General features: G+C 40.2%; 1 protein-coding gene across 6 annotated transcripts in view; it reads right to left on the reverse strand.

The window, feature by feature from the left end:
* HEATR5A (HEAT repeat containing 5A) overlaps positions 1-8,035 on the reverse strand; it is a 66,131-nt gene extending 58,096 nt beyond the window's left edge. For all 6 annotated transcript variants that reach the window (XM_074824585.1, XM_074824586.1, XM_074824584.1 and 3 more), the window contains exon 1: positions 7,904-8,035. The gene's annotated coding sequence lies outside the window, so the exon portion shown is untranslated. The remainder of the gene's footprint in view (positions 1-7,903) is intronic.
* Positions 8,036-15,507: the final 7,472 nt, after the last annotated feature.

Here is a 15,507-nt window from a genome sequence, read left to right on the forward strand (position 1 = left end):
ACTCTCTTTAATGAGCTGTAAGCCTGCACACCAGCAATACTTATGAAGCCTCAAAAATAAAAATAATAAAAGGGCATAGGCATACAAACTTGTGAGAAGAAAAGCGAAAATGTAGGGAATCAAGATTAGTTGCATATTGGTTTTAGTCAAATTGGAGAACAATGCAAAAGGCTATGCAAAACAGAACACAAGCACAGAATGTGGGGACAAGCTACATTTGATTAATATTAAATATGCTCTTTAAGATATTACTAGGAAATTTCTAAGTGAAGAAGGAAACATCAACCCTAAACATACCAGCCAGACATGGATGCAACTCTAATTAGAGGCATGGTATAGCCACGTGGTGGGCTCGGCAAGCATGATGAAAGACTGTTATGCCAACCATTGTAGGTATTACGGTTTCTTGAACATCATCATGCACTAGTAAACTGATGCAAACACAACCTAAGCATGTAAAGATGCATCTATATTTACATGAAACCCATGTTTAAAAATGTTGAATTATTTTATAGTCCCTTTCCCCTGGTGTTACAATTTTGATCCCTCTCAATCTGAAAAAAGAAATCTGGAGAAATAAATGTGAAGTTTAATTGACTGAAACACATGCTATGCCATCAGCAAAAATGAAAAGGCATACATGATAAAAAAAATCTTCACTTTCATCTTCATGCACTATCTTTTTGGTTTTGTCTTTAGATGACTTAAGTAATTACAAGATTTACATTCCCATCAGTGCTACAAGAGCAGATAAAAAACCCCTCTTCTTTCCTATGAGGAAAGTTTATTTTACTTTTATACTATGCTACAAAACTGTCACAAAGATTTATTGGACAAGGCAGAAGTTGTTCCTACTTATTACTGATGAAAAAATTTTCATTTGCCAACTGCCAATTTGGCAAGCAGGATTGTTCAAGACTAATCAGAAAAGAGCTCAGAAAAGCTCTTAGAACAAGCACTAGATGGAATGCTGCCCTGTAAATTGAAAGGAATATAGGGTGCATCAAGCATTAAAATGCAATAGCATTTGAGTTTCTAAAGTTCCTGACAAACTGCAAAGAGAAAAAAGGGACTTATAATCTTCTTAAAAAAAACAAGGTGACTGAACCAGGGTAAAACCAATCTGAACAGCTGCCTTTAGCAACTGGCTTTAAAATATGAGAACCAACCATCCATGACAGTTATAACAGAGCCAAGAAACCCAAATATGATCAAGTTTGGTCTGAGATAGGCAATATCCTCATGCTAAAACCTGAGGGAAGCAGTCCATACACTTGTCTTTCTTCCACATGGAAGAAAAAAATAAACACACAACAAATTAAAAGCTATGAGCAATAGTGGCAACTTAATGAATTTTACTTTTCCACTTCCTTCCACCCCATGGCATATTTTGCCTCTGCATTAAAAAAAAAAAAAGTATTCTGCAATAAAGCAGACTCTAACTGATCTCTCACTAAAAAGATTAAGCTTCTAAGTTATGATTCATTATTTCAAGATTAGCACAAGTAATGGAAACTACCACACAGATCTTGTACTTAGAAATTTATTTTCTTTTAAGATTTCTCACAGTTGATCTCTCATTGTTCCAGCAGTTTGTTTCTCTTTGCCAGGAACAAGTGCTGCTCAAACAGAAATCAGATCAACTTCAGCTCTCTGAGCATGATACTCAGATGAGGATCTAGTATACAATCTAGATGAGGATCTAGGTCCTTTACATTTGCTATGTAGTGAAGAAAATCAAGTGCTGTTTAACTTACCTTAATAATAATTATTTATATTTTTCTAATTTCACAAGTATTAAAATAATTCTGCATTAAATCTGATATAAAGCATAAAGTTAATAAACCTGTGGATTCAATTTTGTACCAAAGACTAGTCTAGCAGAGAAGTAAAAAGGACATTATTCTTCTAAGAAATGATCACTATTACTCATTGCCAGTAATGACTAATAGTAAAAAATAATGAGTAACAGTAATGAGTAAGATTAAAAAGTGACCAGTAATAATTACCAGTGTTTCATAACAGCTGCCATTGGGCTGATTACACAATCAATGCCATAACCAACACACTGCTGAAAAACAGAGCTGAAGCATGTTCATTAGCTTCAAGTTGTTCTTCATTGCATCGCAGTAGTACTTTAACTGACTTCAAATTCACGTTTTTTCCCTCAGAAAGCAAGATTTATTATCATTTATCTAACAAGGGAACCAATACCTTTAAGAGAAAGCCTTCCAGCCTGACACGTTTAGTTCTAGTCGTTAACAGTTCAGATCAATGTTACTCCTGCAGCACTGTTTTAAAAGTTTAATGGGCTGATCGTTACCCATGCATCTGAGCTGAGTGCATGGCAAGAGGATCGATGCTCAAGCCCGTGTTAAGCCCTTGCACATACCTGTTTAGAGTGTCTCCTAAACATAAACAAAACTCCTGCTCAGCTCCCTCGGGTTTACTTCTGACAAGAGAAACTGAGTATGATGCTCTTTTCGCCAGCTGGGCTGAAAAACCGCCTTAAAGCACCAGCCAAATTCAGCCTCAGATGAATGAAATACAGCCCAAAGTCCAATAGTTACAGTGTATCATTTGTGCTAGTAGGCAAACATAAGGAGGCAGGGATATCTGCAGAAGGCAAAAAGTGAAGGATCAAACTCCCAGAGACTTCAAACAGGAGACCTGATTGTCCAGGGAACAAAGAATTGAGTTATCTTCAGCTGTAATCTAGCTAAAATTTGTAGCACACATAAAAATAATCTAATTTAAATAAACTACAATGGTAGAATCTTAATAAGTTGGTAAGAAATTAAAAAGAACCAAAAATCCAGCTCAGATGAGCTTAGAGTTTAGACACTGAAAATATATTAAAGTGGAAATATCCAACAGCTAGAGACAGGTGTTGTTACTTGAAAGACAGGGTAGCCTTTGTTTACTTATTGACTTCTACAAACTGCTACCAAATAACAGAGAAGCAAAGTCTGCCTCAAAATCTTCAGTAAGAGAAGGCAAAAGTAAATAAAAGTGTCAGCATAAGTATGCCAGTACTCCAGTATTCTTTGTGTGGCAGGATTCTCAGCATTCAGCCAACTTGTACCTTTTTTCTATATACAGAAGCCTTAAATTTTTCATTCCACAGGGCCACATGAAGCAATGGCAGGTAACTGCTGGTCCCGACATAAAATGTGTACAGACTGTTATGTTCAGCAGTGCTAATCGCTCTTGGCCTTTCATTCAACTGAAAAAAAAAAAAAAAAGCTGAGAATTTCATATGCCCTTTCACTGCTTTCTTGTATGTAGTTTCAAAGAAAACAGGCAAGCAAATTTAGGGCATTTCAGCACCAAGCCACCAAGAGGAGGAGGGAGGAAAAAGGGAAGAAAAAAAAAAAAAAAAAAGAGGAAGTTAACTCCCCTGAAGACTGTTTCTTTAGCAGAAGCATTGGTATGTTGAATGGATTAAACCCTTGATGAGGAACACTACGAAGAAGTTATGAAACCAGAGCCCAGTCTTTCAATGCATACACACACACGCTTGAATTTATCAGTGATCAGTCTCATCAGTTTGGACCAAATTACTCCTTGGCATCAAATAGATTTGATTGCTTTTCATCCAAAATTAATATACTGCCATAAGAATGCCAGGTATTCTGCAGTGTTATGTTACATTGGTCAGCAGTGGGGAAATTTGAAGCCAAGCATGGAGAAGACTAACAGTGATGTTCGACATCAGTCTGCAAGAACAGGCCACAAGACAAAGTCATCACAACACCAAGAACCAAAGCACATGGAAAAAGAATACCAGGCCACGAAAGTATTTTGGAGGTATCCAAAATTTTCAGACAAATCAAGCAGAACTGTAACTTTTAATATCAGATTTTAAGTGCACTAGCATGTGAAAAATGCACCAGATAGTAAATTTCGCAGTTGAGTGCTCTTCTGTTTTATTGCATATTCTGTGTTATGAAGGGATTCCGTTCCACTCACAAATCAAGCTATCTTCCTTTTTAAATAAAAATATGTACACGCTTGCATCACATGTTTATCCCAAAGAATCTGTTTGACTAAGACCAGCAAAAAATAACAGATTATTACACAACCATCCATTTCCTCTTAATTACTGCTGAACATTTCAGACTAGGACAACTTCCACTTAACGTTGTAGTTTTGTATGTAATTATCCAGCTTAGAAACATGATTCTGAAATCATAGATGTTGAAACAAGACCCCTTTCTTTCAGGCTCTCCGCTTAACAGTGTTCTAAATGAAGAAATTTTCCCCAGGAAAACTATCTATCTATTCTACCACTGAAAATTTGGTAGCAGTTATGCAGATACTTGTTAAAGATGCAATCCAAGTGCATCTTCATATATTGCACCTTCCATGTAGGTCTTGCTGTGTTCACATAACATTTCGCACTGTGCTAAAGAACAAATATTAAGCAGTCCAAACAGAATTCTTGTTAGTTTCCCAGCTACTTTCATCTGTGTTGCCAAACAGAAGGGCTGTATTTTGATGCTTTGGGAACAATGATGCTCATACAAAGTACTTGTTTACCCCCACAGGAACAGTTCCAAATGACTGGTTTTCCTAGCAAAATGCTTATCAAATGTTATTGATTTCCAAGTTTTAGAAGAATCACCCTGTATCTGAAAAAGCAACAAAGCTTTAAGGCAACAAAGTTCTAAGTGAAATCTATCAGAACCCTTGTTCTGGGTTTGCTGGTTTTAAAAATATTCACACAAAGAATGTGACCACCCACAACCCTCATACATAACGGTGACATTGATAAGAACTACAACACAATATACATTTGCTGAAGTGTGAAAGAAATTACAAGACAATGTCTTCTAGGAATGCTGAATGATTTCTGTGAAGTTTTGAGGACAAAGCTTGACATAACTAGAGAAAAAGTACTCTGAAAAAAAGTGCCTGGAAATGCAATAGCTGTTTTAGCAATGCAAAGCATTCAAGACATTTTTAAAAACTCAGATTTTGGAAGACATTCATTCATCATGTTAAAAAGTACATTCACTTTGCTTTCCTGTTTCTTATAATCACTTTAATCTTTATCTCTACACAAGAAGCTATTCCAGGAAACCAAGAAACCACTACATTCAGTTATTGAGAAATATAAACCAGCCATTTCCTGAGCTCCACAGGGAGCACTGCTGGCACAGTCTGTTCCCCCCTTGCACCCACAAATTTTGAATATTAGTTAGGTTCATTTCTGAAAGTTTCAGTCAAAAGATAAACTTGGCTCCATTACAGGGACCTCAGAACATTATTTACAGGCAACCTGGCAAACTGTATATAAATTATTAACCAATGCTTCCAATAGAAAAACACTATCGCATCTGGAAGTCTGATTCTGACAAAGTGAGTTTAAAAGATTCCCCCCGCCCCCCAATTTGACTAACTAAATTTCAACAAGCAATAACTATCTTCAGTCTGAACACAAACACATACAATGTTTATTTCTTCGCAAGTCTGAAAGCTGATGTGATAGCAAGGTAAGTGCATAAAAATCACAGAAGTATAAGCATCTACCTAAATCCTAACATGTCTGAACATTGCTTTATTCCTGACAAAATTGTAGACAATGTTGTTTATCCAATATAGACAAAATATATCAAACTGAGTGTACTGTCATTTGTCACAATGACAGTAACTTTGAGAAATTAAATTCTTTGTTAAAATGTTAAATTGACTTGCAGTAGGTGATATATATGCATATGGATAATCCGAAGTGCAAGCTGATTTTAGCTACCGATTTTCCGTTACGATAAACTCTGAATCCAGTCTAGCTTAGCATTAAATTAAACCACAGGAAATTTCTGCTGAAAATATCCTGAAATCCCAGAACAGTATACTTATTTTTCCCGAAAACCATTATAGTCATAGTAGTAGCTTAACTAGTACTATGACTAGACTTCAGCTGCACTGAAACACACCAGCACAGAAAATCAGCAGCAGCAGAAGCCCTCACAGGTGCAGACTCTGCAGGACTCTTGTTTGGCAGATCAGAGACCACTGTCCAGGCATAAATCACTGACATCTCTCACTGCAATGGTTGATTCTCTAGATGTTTTAGATGGCTGTTCCCCAAAGAAAACTCCAAAACAGCTCCAAAAATGTAACTGCATAGATATTTCATGCTTTTTTTTGGTTTGCAACGTAGATGCAGACATACTTCAAGTCTTTTTTAAGGTTCTGCTTCCTTAAACCCAGTAAAAACTGCAATGGTAAAAATTGAATAGAACAAACATCCTACAATCTGAAAATGTTTTTGTGAGGTGTTTCTAACCTCCTGCCTCATTAGGGTGTTCTGAATTTTAAAACAGAAGATCATCCTGCATTGATTAACAAAGTTTCTGACATGCTGGGATACAACATCGTGAACTAGTCAGTAACTCAGATACTTCACTGACAATAAAGCCAACCCTCTGTTCAAGAATCAAGCACAAGTTTTCAATATATCGCTAGACTTAGTGTAACATTAAACTGGCTTCCTCCCTCCGCCCATCCCTTTTTCATTGTGTCAAACTATCAGGAAAAGGAAAAGAAACCTAAACTCCATTCAGCACACAACTAGAAGTAATCTATCTTCGGGGTCTCAATTCTTATTTCATACAGGAGTTGAGAATATTGTGCATCATGTGGCAAAACACCACAACATACTGTATAGCTCGACTATTTCTGAAGACAGTGAAAATATTTCTGGCATGTGAGACTAAAATAAAAGTTTAGTACAATTCATGGCCACAACTATAAACGTTTAGTCTTGCTAAATTAAAACCCAGACTTAAAGAAACATTAAAAATAATGAATCCAAACTTCCAAAAATGTCAAATTTCATTTATAGAAGCACAAAGCTGAACTCGCCTTATCTGCCCTCCTCCTCTCTTATCACCCTTCCACCCATACCGCAATAAACTTTACTCTTATTTTAACTAAACTTATCATGTCTGTTACTCTTTCCCTCATTCTGAAATGACAACGCTAATGCAGCTTCACAGGTTTTACATCTCTGTGCAAAGTTTTTACCAGTTATACGGCACAGACTCGCTCGTTGTCCTATGTGGACAGCCAGGAAATCAAACTGCAAAATCCTGCAATAACATTTTTGCATACCAGAATGTCCAATACTGCTACCCTTCCCCCAAAATATCCTTAATTACCAAGATATATAAGTAAATGTAAAAACAGACCCTAAAACCATGCAGCCTCTCTCTCCAAGTGAACGCCTGCTGTCCCTGCAGTCTTCGGACCTGCGCCGGCCCGTACGGGGCAAACACCCCCCTCGCCTACCCCGCACCCCACTCCTGCCCACCCCAAACCACCGCTCTCCCGCCCCTCCCCGTGACATCCAGGCGGCCTGGCGGGGCGATACTCGGCCGGCTTGCCTCACCCCCGCGACGAGAAGGGCTTTCCCCGCTCCCCTCACGGGGGTGAGACCTGCCCCGCAGCGCCGCGGGGCGGGGCGGGCTGAGGGAGCCCGGGAGCCGCCCGGCCGCCGGCTTTACAGCCAGCTTGTCCGCCTCACCCACCCACCCACCCACCTCCGGGGTGATCGAGCACTTTTCAGGCGCAGGCCTCGGGCAGCTCCAGCCCCTCAGCGAGCTCCCCGGCTCCCCTCAGCCCTTCTGCCCGCCTTCACACAACTTCGCGCCGAGCACGGGCATCCTCTCTCGCCTGGCGGGGGGGTGCGGGGTGGCACCCCTGCGGGGTCATTCCCGCCCTACCCTCCCCGGGGGCTCCGTGCCCCTCCCCGGGCCTTCACGCCCTCGCCCAGGCGGCGGCCGCCGGGGCTCCCCGCGCCCCTTTCCTCCCCCCCGCGGGCGCCCGCTCCCCGCCTGCCCCGGAGGCTGTGGGGGCAGGACCGGCGCCCTCCGTTCCTCCCCTCCGCCCGCGGTACCTGGCCGGCTCGGCTCGGCTCGGCTCGGCCGGCCGCAAGGCTCCCGCGCCGCTCTGTGGGGCGGCGTTGGCGGCGCTGCGGGGCTCGGCTCCGTCCGTCCGCCCTCCTCCGGCGCGGGGGGGCGGTGGGGGCCTGCGCCCGGGCCGCCGCCGCTGCCGCCCGCCGGCGGGGGAAGGCGGGACGGGGGCGGGCGCTGCCGCCGCTGCTCAGGGCGGTGCAATCGGGCTCGGAGCCATCGAGCGCCCCCGAGGGCGGGAGCGGCCCCGGGGAGCGCGGAGCCCCGGGGCGGCGGCGGGCGGGAGCCGCAACGCCGCGGCAAGGTGCCGGGGTGCCGGAGTCACCGCCCCGGTGAAGCCGGAGCGACCGCTCCGCTGCTCCCGCTCGCTACAGCAGCGTGAGGGGCACGCAGCCAGGAGCACAGCGCTCTCGCACCGAAAACAGCGGCAACAAAACCCTCTTGGTGACTTTTTTTTTTTTTTTTTAAGATAGCTATTTTTTGTTAAGGTAGCACTGCTGAGATTTGTACCTGGTGATCAGAGTCTGTCATGACTTGATTTTCACTCCACCCACAGGCACCCCTCTGTACCTTCTGGACAGAGCCCCTGGTGCTACACCAGTACAGTAACAGAAACCTCCCACTTATATTCTTAACCATTTGTCAAAAGTTGTTACGCTTGGGTGTCACCACTGTAAGCTTTGAACCCAAATCGAGACAGGATCCTAAGTCACCGAGTCATTCTGTGTCTTACTGACAAGGTCAGACATGGGCTCCTCCAGGATTTTCACCTGTTTTTTTCTTCTACTGCACAGGTGCTCCAACTGACAGAGGTTGCTACGTTGCTGGGAATGACTTCCACCCTTGGAAAAGTTCATAAGTGAATTCACTGGTCATGAAAAAATTTCTATTGGGGGGATTTTCTTTTCCGAATTCTGTCATCAGAGTTTAAGTTCTGTCTTAATAAGGGGAGAATATATGTTTCTCAACCATTTTTTAGGTTAAAAATAAGCAAAAATAATCTTACTGTTGTTTTGTAGCTGATGCCCAGCCATGTCTGGATTGTTTGGCATTCTACCAACTAGCTAGCAGAGCAAACTGGAGGGCAGGCATCAGGTCTGATTTCTGCTGGCAACAAGTTAGTTTGGTGGAACTGAGACATTCTGTTTCAATTCTGCTACCTTAGCTGCTGCTACAAAGCCGATGAAGAAATAATACCTTCTGGAATCAAAGACTGGTTTTGTCTAGACAACAAATCTTAAAGATGATCTTTTGTCTTCTTATTCCCACAGGGTGACATTGGTTAAACCTCTGAGTGGAAAACAGATTCCTCTCCACAAACTGAGTTCTCTGGGGTCATCTTCTTTGAAGTGGTGCGAATCATCATGGGGAGGGAATAATGACTGGGATGCCATGAGCGTAGGAGCCAAAATTGTGTCGAGCCCTTACATAGGCTTGTAAACTCATCTTCAAATAGGTTCAATACGTAAAGTTTACATACAGTGTGATCCTCTGTGGACATTTGTATTCAGTAGATGGTGGCACTGAGGAATATTTCAAAAAGTGCACACAGAACTGCCTGATTACATTTTGCTACAGATGCCAAGAGCATCAGGCTGCATTACTGTATATGGACACTGGTTTCATTTTTACTAAATCGCCTGTGATAAAGAAACACAAGTGCTGATGCAATGACCTTTTACAAAAAAATTCTGCCAATGGATGTGGTAATGAAGAATACATTAATGCCTCATACCTGAAGCAGGAAACTATTTCCATAGTATATTTCAGAGAAATCAACTCTACAAACTCCTATTGGTATAAAGGTGTTAACCCCAGGTATCAAAAAACCCCGACACCCCCAGGAAAGAGCTATTTACTCGGTTAACCTCATTTTGATCGGAAGATGAGTTGCCGCTGCTCAACATAAAGCCATCTGCCATTCAACTTGCGAGAAAGGTCAAGTGATCAATTTATATTCAAAGACTGTTGGTGCTATGACGTTTTCCATAATGAACTCCAGAAAAACAAAGGCTGCTCTGTCTGACAGTTCTGAGGTAACAGAAAGACCTGGTAATATTTCTGAAGGATTGATCATGTTTAGCTCAGAAACAAACAAACAAAATGAAATCTAGACTAATTTTTAGAAGATTATTGCTGTTATTATCGTTATTGATCCTATTATTCACTGTTGTGGTAACAGGCAGAGACCCATTCAAGATTAGTATCTCATAATGCTGAATGTTACGCGAGCACAGGGCAAGACAAAACATCACCAGTAAGAAATACAGTCTTGCTCAGTTCTTCCCAAGAATGATCTTGCCCAGCCCTCAGTATACATGATATCAGCTCTAAGTAATGCTGTGTTGATGCTCAACTCGTATGAATCAGTTGGAATAATGAGAGATACTGATGCAGGATGCTCCTCCCATCACCAGGTACATCGGATTTAGGGTTGCTCTGTGTCAGCAGGGCTTATATGAGGGTAGGAATCTGTATTTGTTGGATTTATAGCTAACCTTGATTCTTTGATAGGATTTTTTTTCCCTAAATTGGTCAACAGAATGTTAATCATGCACTGATTCAAATTAACATCTACTTCAGCAGTAATACATGCCATTTTTATCTTTTTGCCTTTTCAACATGAAATTTAAAAATATTGTCATGCAAGTTTATAGTATTCTGCTTTAAAACAGACAAAAATAGGTCAATTAAATGTATTCACCATGTATTAGTTCAATTCCCCCTTTCCCCATTAGTCCTGACTGAGCTTCAATAGCAAATTACTTAATAAAATAAACAACTGGCAAATAATTGCAATGCACACACCTACTGGTTAGTCTTCTCATTAGTTAGTCTATTTTGGTGAAGTGGGTTGACTGATCTAGAGCATGAATCAGTTCTGTCATACAAATTCCAGTCATAGTAGAATATCTATACAGTCACATATGCCCCTGAGCTAAATATTTTCTTTCTTACAGCTTCTCTCAGTGACTCCAGAGGAAGAGAAAGTAATGCATTCCTTTGAATTCAGTGGGACTGTCTATGCATGAGTAAGAATTGGAGGACTAGGGGCCTGATTTAAAGCAGATGAAACATCACCAAATAATTACATAGCAAACAAAACCAAATTCCATTATATTTTAAAACCAGTAAAAAGGAATGTCTTTAGGTTAATTATAAGATTAAACATTTATTTTTACTTTATTTTTGCAATTATATTACACCTCAATACACCTATTTAAGTATGGAGTCAGACCATTAAGGTCTGATTCTGCAAACAGTTACACCAACAGCAACAGGCAATTTACATTTGGCTTTAATCTGGTAAGATTATTAATCTGCCTGCAAACATTATAACGTGCTCATTTCTAGATCTGCTGAAGCTCTTAGCAGCCATGGCTGTCCATCAGTGTTCCCCCAGTTGAGACACTAACTATGTAAAGTGCTTCTAATCCCCAAAGTGAAACATTCAGGTCCCTGGAGTAGATGCTTTCTGGAGGTATGTAGAATCCAGTGCAGTTTAGTCTGTCCTAGGTTTTGCATAACCTTAGTTGTGAAAGTTTCTTTTTTACACATTTAATATCAAAAATAATACATGGTTTTATTTCATGTTTAAATACTGCTAGATTTCTTTTATTTCCAGTAGAGTTGCTTTTTGTACTATCCAAGAATACAAAGCCTGAATTCCTGTCAGGCAATTACACAGTTCTTCTGTTATTTTTAATCCTAAAATGTAAATTAAAATATTATGCAGGCCTAGATAATGTTAGATACAGCTACCAAAATGGAAGTGGGAAATAAGAAAGGGAAACGAGTCCTACTGAAACCATGACACATACATCTCAAACAGTTCAATGGGTGAATAAATGATCAATCTTCAGTGGTAAAAAATAATAATATCAATTTTTTAATTTTAAAATTAAATACCTGAAGAATCCTGGATAAAGTATTCTGACAAGAATTAGCTGCACATTAATGAGATCTAGAGATGGATTGCCAACTGAATATTAAGGCTTCCCAAGAACCTTTTGCTTTCACTGTTAATCCAAAACCTTTATTGCAATCTCTTTTCTAACAGAGCACATCTAAATAGCCTTAAGCTCCTTACTTGCACATTTTTAATACATGCTGCCGTAACAGGGCATATATTGCAGCACTTACATAGGCAAATACAATTAAAGTGAATAGAATGTAATCTTAAATTCAGAGTAACAAGATATATAAATATATTTGAACTAGAACAGTGCGAAAGGAATACCATTTATTTGCTTTTTCATGCTGTCTGGGTCATTCCTATTTTATGAGTAGTATGGGGTGTTATTTGTAGTGATACCACGCTGTTCACTGAGGTGCTCAAAGTGCCTTGTGGACATTAGCTCAACTCACATTTGTGAGACAGAGGCTAAAGTAAGAGGTAGTGAAAGGCAAACTCCTGTAGCTCCAACAAAGGTGAAAAGAGGTGAGAGCGTACTGTCTTCCAGTGCAAAAAGAGGACCAGAGGTCATTTTTTGCCTTTAGTGAAAGAGGAAAAAAGCAGTGGTTTTAAACCTTTTTTTCCTCCATTTTCACTCTTTCTTTGTCTCACAGATGGAAAAAGTGGAGCAGAAAATTGCTTTGCCCAAAGCCACGCACTGGCAGTAATTGAACTAGCGGACAGCATTGGTTTAAATAGAAAATGTGCAATACATTCATACTATTCAGGCTATTCTAACTGCTGTTTCTTTCTCTTGTCCACATACACCATTTACTTTTCAACTGTACTTGCACAGAACTTCTGGTAGCAGAATCTTGTAGGGATTCCCAAATTCTGAGTTGCTTTCAAGGAACTTCAAGAAAATGAGAAGGAATAGGAGATACTAAATTCACTAAATTCTTTAGAAAGAGTCTCAAATTTTAGGTGCTGTTTTCCCAAGAAAGATTAAGGAGGCAGCTCTGATTTCTGTTCTTGTCCAGCAGTTTTGACCCGATTTCTAAAGTAGCTGGTGGATCTCACAGATGTCCAGCCTCACTGTGCTGTGCAATACACTAAACATAGTGATAGTCATTGTTTTGTTCAATGTACAGTCTTAAGTAGTGACACAGTGAAAAAAACTCAATACCCATTTATTAAATGAGAACTGAGATGCAAAGAAGAAATTAAGCCGATCACATAGGAGGTTGGTGGCAGACCTCAGGTAACCGAGCTGTGGATTTCTGGAGGCCACTCTAGCCCTCTGGCGTACTGCCACTCTGGCTTCAGGAAGGCGCAATGTTTTTGAAGGAGACCATATAGCAAAGTAGAAACTATTAGAGACTAAAAGCAGAAAATAATGGAAGCTTAAAAGATTCATACCCCCTCCTCAAAGAAGCTGTTTTTATACCAGAGGTGAGATTGAGGTTCACTAGATCATACTTTTAAATCCAAGTAGATGCCTCAGACTGATGGAACTGACTGTTCTCAAGGAGGGGCTAAAAAGCAGTGGTTGCATTGAGTCACAATGAAGAAATAAACTTTCATGCAGCTTTTGTGGTAAATGAGATCAGACATCACAGCTGCATTAAAGGACCCTGTGAATAACACCACAAAAGCTAGCTAATATCCAGCAGTCCATCAAGTGAGTGCCATTTCAACATGGGGCAGCAACAGTCTGCAGGAGCTGTTATGTGCAAAATCTTTTTACAGGCAAAAAGAAACCCACCCTATGTGCAAAGTCACACAGAATTTATTAGTAGTATAATTGCTACCTTAGCAGCCTAATCAAAGAATTATTATTAGTCCATATCTAATTATTGCAGAAAAAAGAAAGGAAATAAAAATAAAGAAATTGTATAGAAAGTCTCAATAATACTACTAGTTAAAATTGTTATGCATGCAGTACCTAGTACCTATGCCTTCTCCTGGTGTCATGCTTATTCTTTCACCTCCCTGTGGCTTTCATTTGGTGGAGGGAAGACAGCAGATCATCAGCACCCAGGGTCCTGTGCCAGTAGGAGAATGATGTTGGTGTTTACGGTTTCTTCTACTTTCTCTCCTTTTTTCTCTTTTGGAAATATCTCTCACCTGCAGCTATTTTTACATGTTTTCTAATAAAGTTTTACACCTTGCTTTTTCTTCACTGGTCTGCAAGTATATACTTTGTATTTTATTTATCTTTGTTCTTTCTCTTTTTTTTACCCCTAAAACTAGTTTTGTCCAGCTCCAGGTCTGCATGTCTTTAACAGACCACTGGCAAGTTTACAGCCTTGGGGTCTCCAGTGCCAGCCTGTGCCCCATCTCTTAACATCCCATGCCTCTTCTCTACACTGCAGCTGGTGTGTTCACTTCTCAGGGTTGCTGCTGTTCTAACTGGCCTTTATTTCTGTACACTGTGACATGTTAGTCATAAATATACCATTCTACACAGAATAACTACTTATTATTAATATCTCTATAAAAGCTGTGGTTACACCATACAAAGCAAAAGTAAAACAAATTAGCCAGAGTCTCCTGTCATTAGAAAAATTGTTGTTACAGCTAAATCAAGTCAAACCAAAGCTTCAGGAAGATCTGGGAAAGTTCAAAGCACATGTGGTAAGCCTCTCCTGAGGTCTGGTAAACTCAGGCCAAAGCCTGTGGACTGTTACTAGCAATAGCAATACAGTTGCAGCACTGTTACTAGTATTACCGGGCTACATTCTGTTTATTACCTTCCAAATCTAGATTAGTATTTGTATGTTGTGTACTGTACGTAGCAGCATCCCCACAAAGGGGATGGGAAGGAAGCAGGAATACTGCTGACTAGAAAACAAGCTATTGCACCTGAACTCATTAGTTTTATGAGCACAGTTCATAGTCCATGCACGCTCAGCTTAGACACACTGGGTGTGTACGCTGCAAACAAGGTTGCAAAAACCCAATATAATGATTACTGTGAGACAGTTGAATTGGAGGCCACACCAGAATAGCATAGCGATGACTCCTGATTTTAGAGCTTATTTCAAGGAAGTGGTGAATATTAAGCACCTTCCAATAGATATTCTCTAAGTATAGAACAGGATAATTATTTGAGCTTTTGTTTAGTCATAGAATAGAAACTATTTAAAGCAGTGTCAGGTCATCTGTTAAAAGCATATATTCATGGCAGAAAGGAATGAGCATTTGGCTTTGAAAAAATAATTTTAATCAATTTTTTCATCAGTATGGTCCATCATGTCATTCAGAAATGGCTTCTTTCAGTAAATGGATTGTGAATCAATAGCAGATATAAATAAAGCGGTACAAAAGGCACAGCATTTAACAAGTTGCCAATCGCTGGAACAGAAGACGGCAGAAATCAGTACTCCAAGATGGATACACAAATAAATCAGAAACAGGCAGATAATACCCAAGAATGCCACCTTTTTACAGAAACTCCAGAGTTCTGTTTTGTCCCAAGAACCACTGAAATATACCTAAGTTTGTATGTGTTTTATATAAGGGATCAGTATGAGATGGAGTTGGTCTGAGGTCTGTTTTTTAATGAATATTTTCAAATTCATCCCGCTTAGAACTTGCAGAGTTCTTGAAGGATAGAGAATGAATTGCCAGGCTGCCAAAGATCTTTTTGGAGTCAGGAAAAAAAATACAATTAAAAACTGCAGACCTTGT

Source organism: Strix aluco, chromosome 4 (genome assembly GCF_031877795.1).
Source record: "Strix aluco isolate bStrAlu1 chromosome 4, bStrAlu1.hap1, whole genome shotgun sequence".
Taxonomy (NCBI): Eukaryota; Metazoa; Chordata; class Aves; order Strigiformes; family Strigidae; genus Strix; species Strix aluco.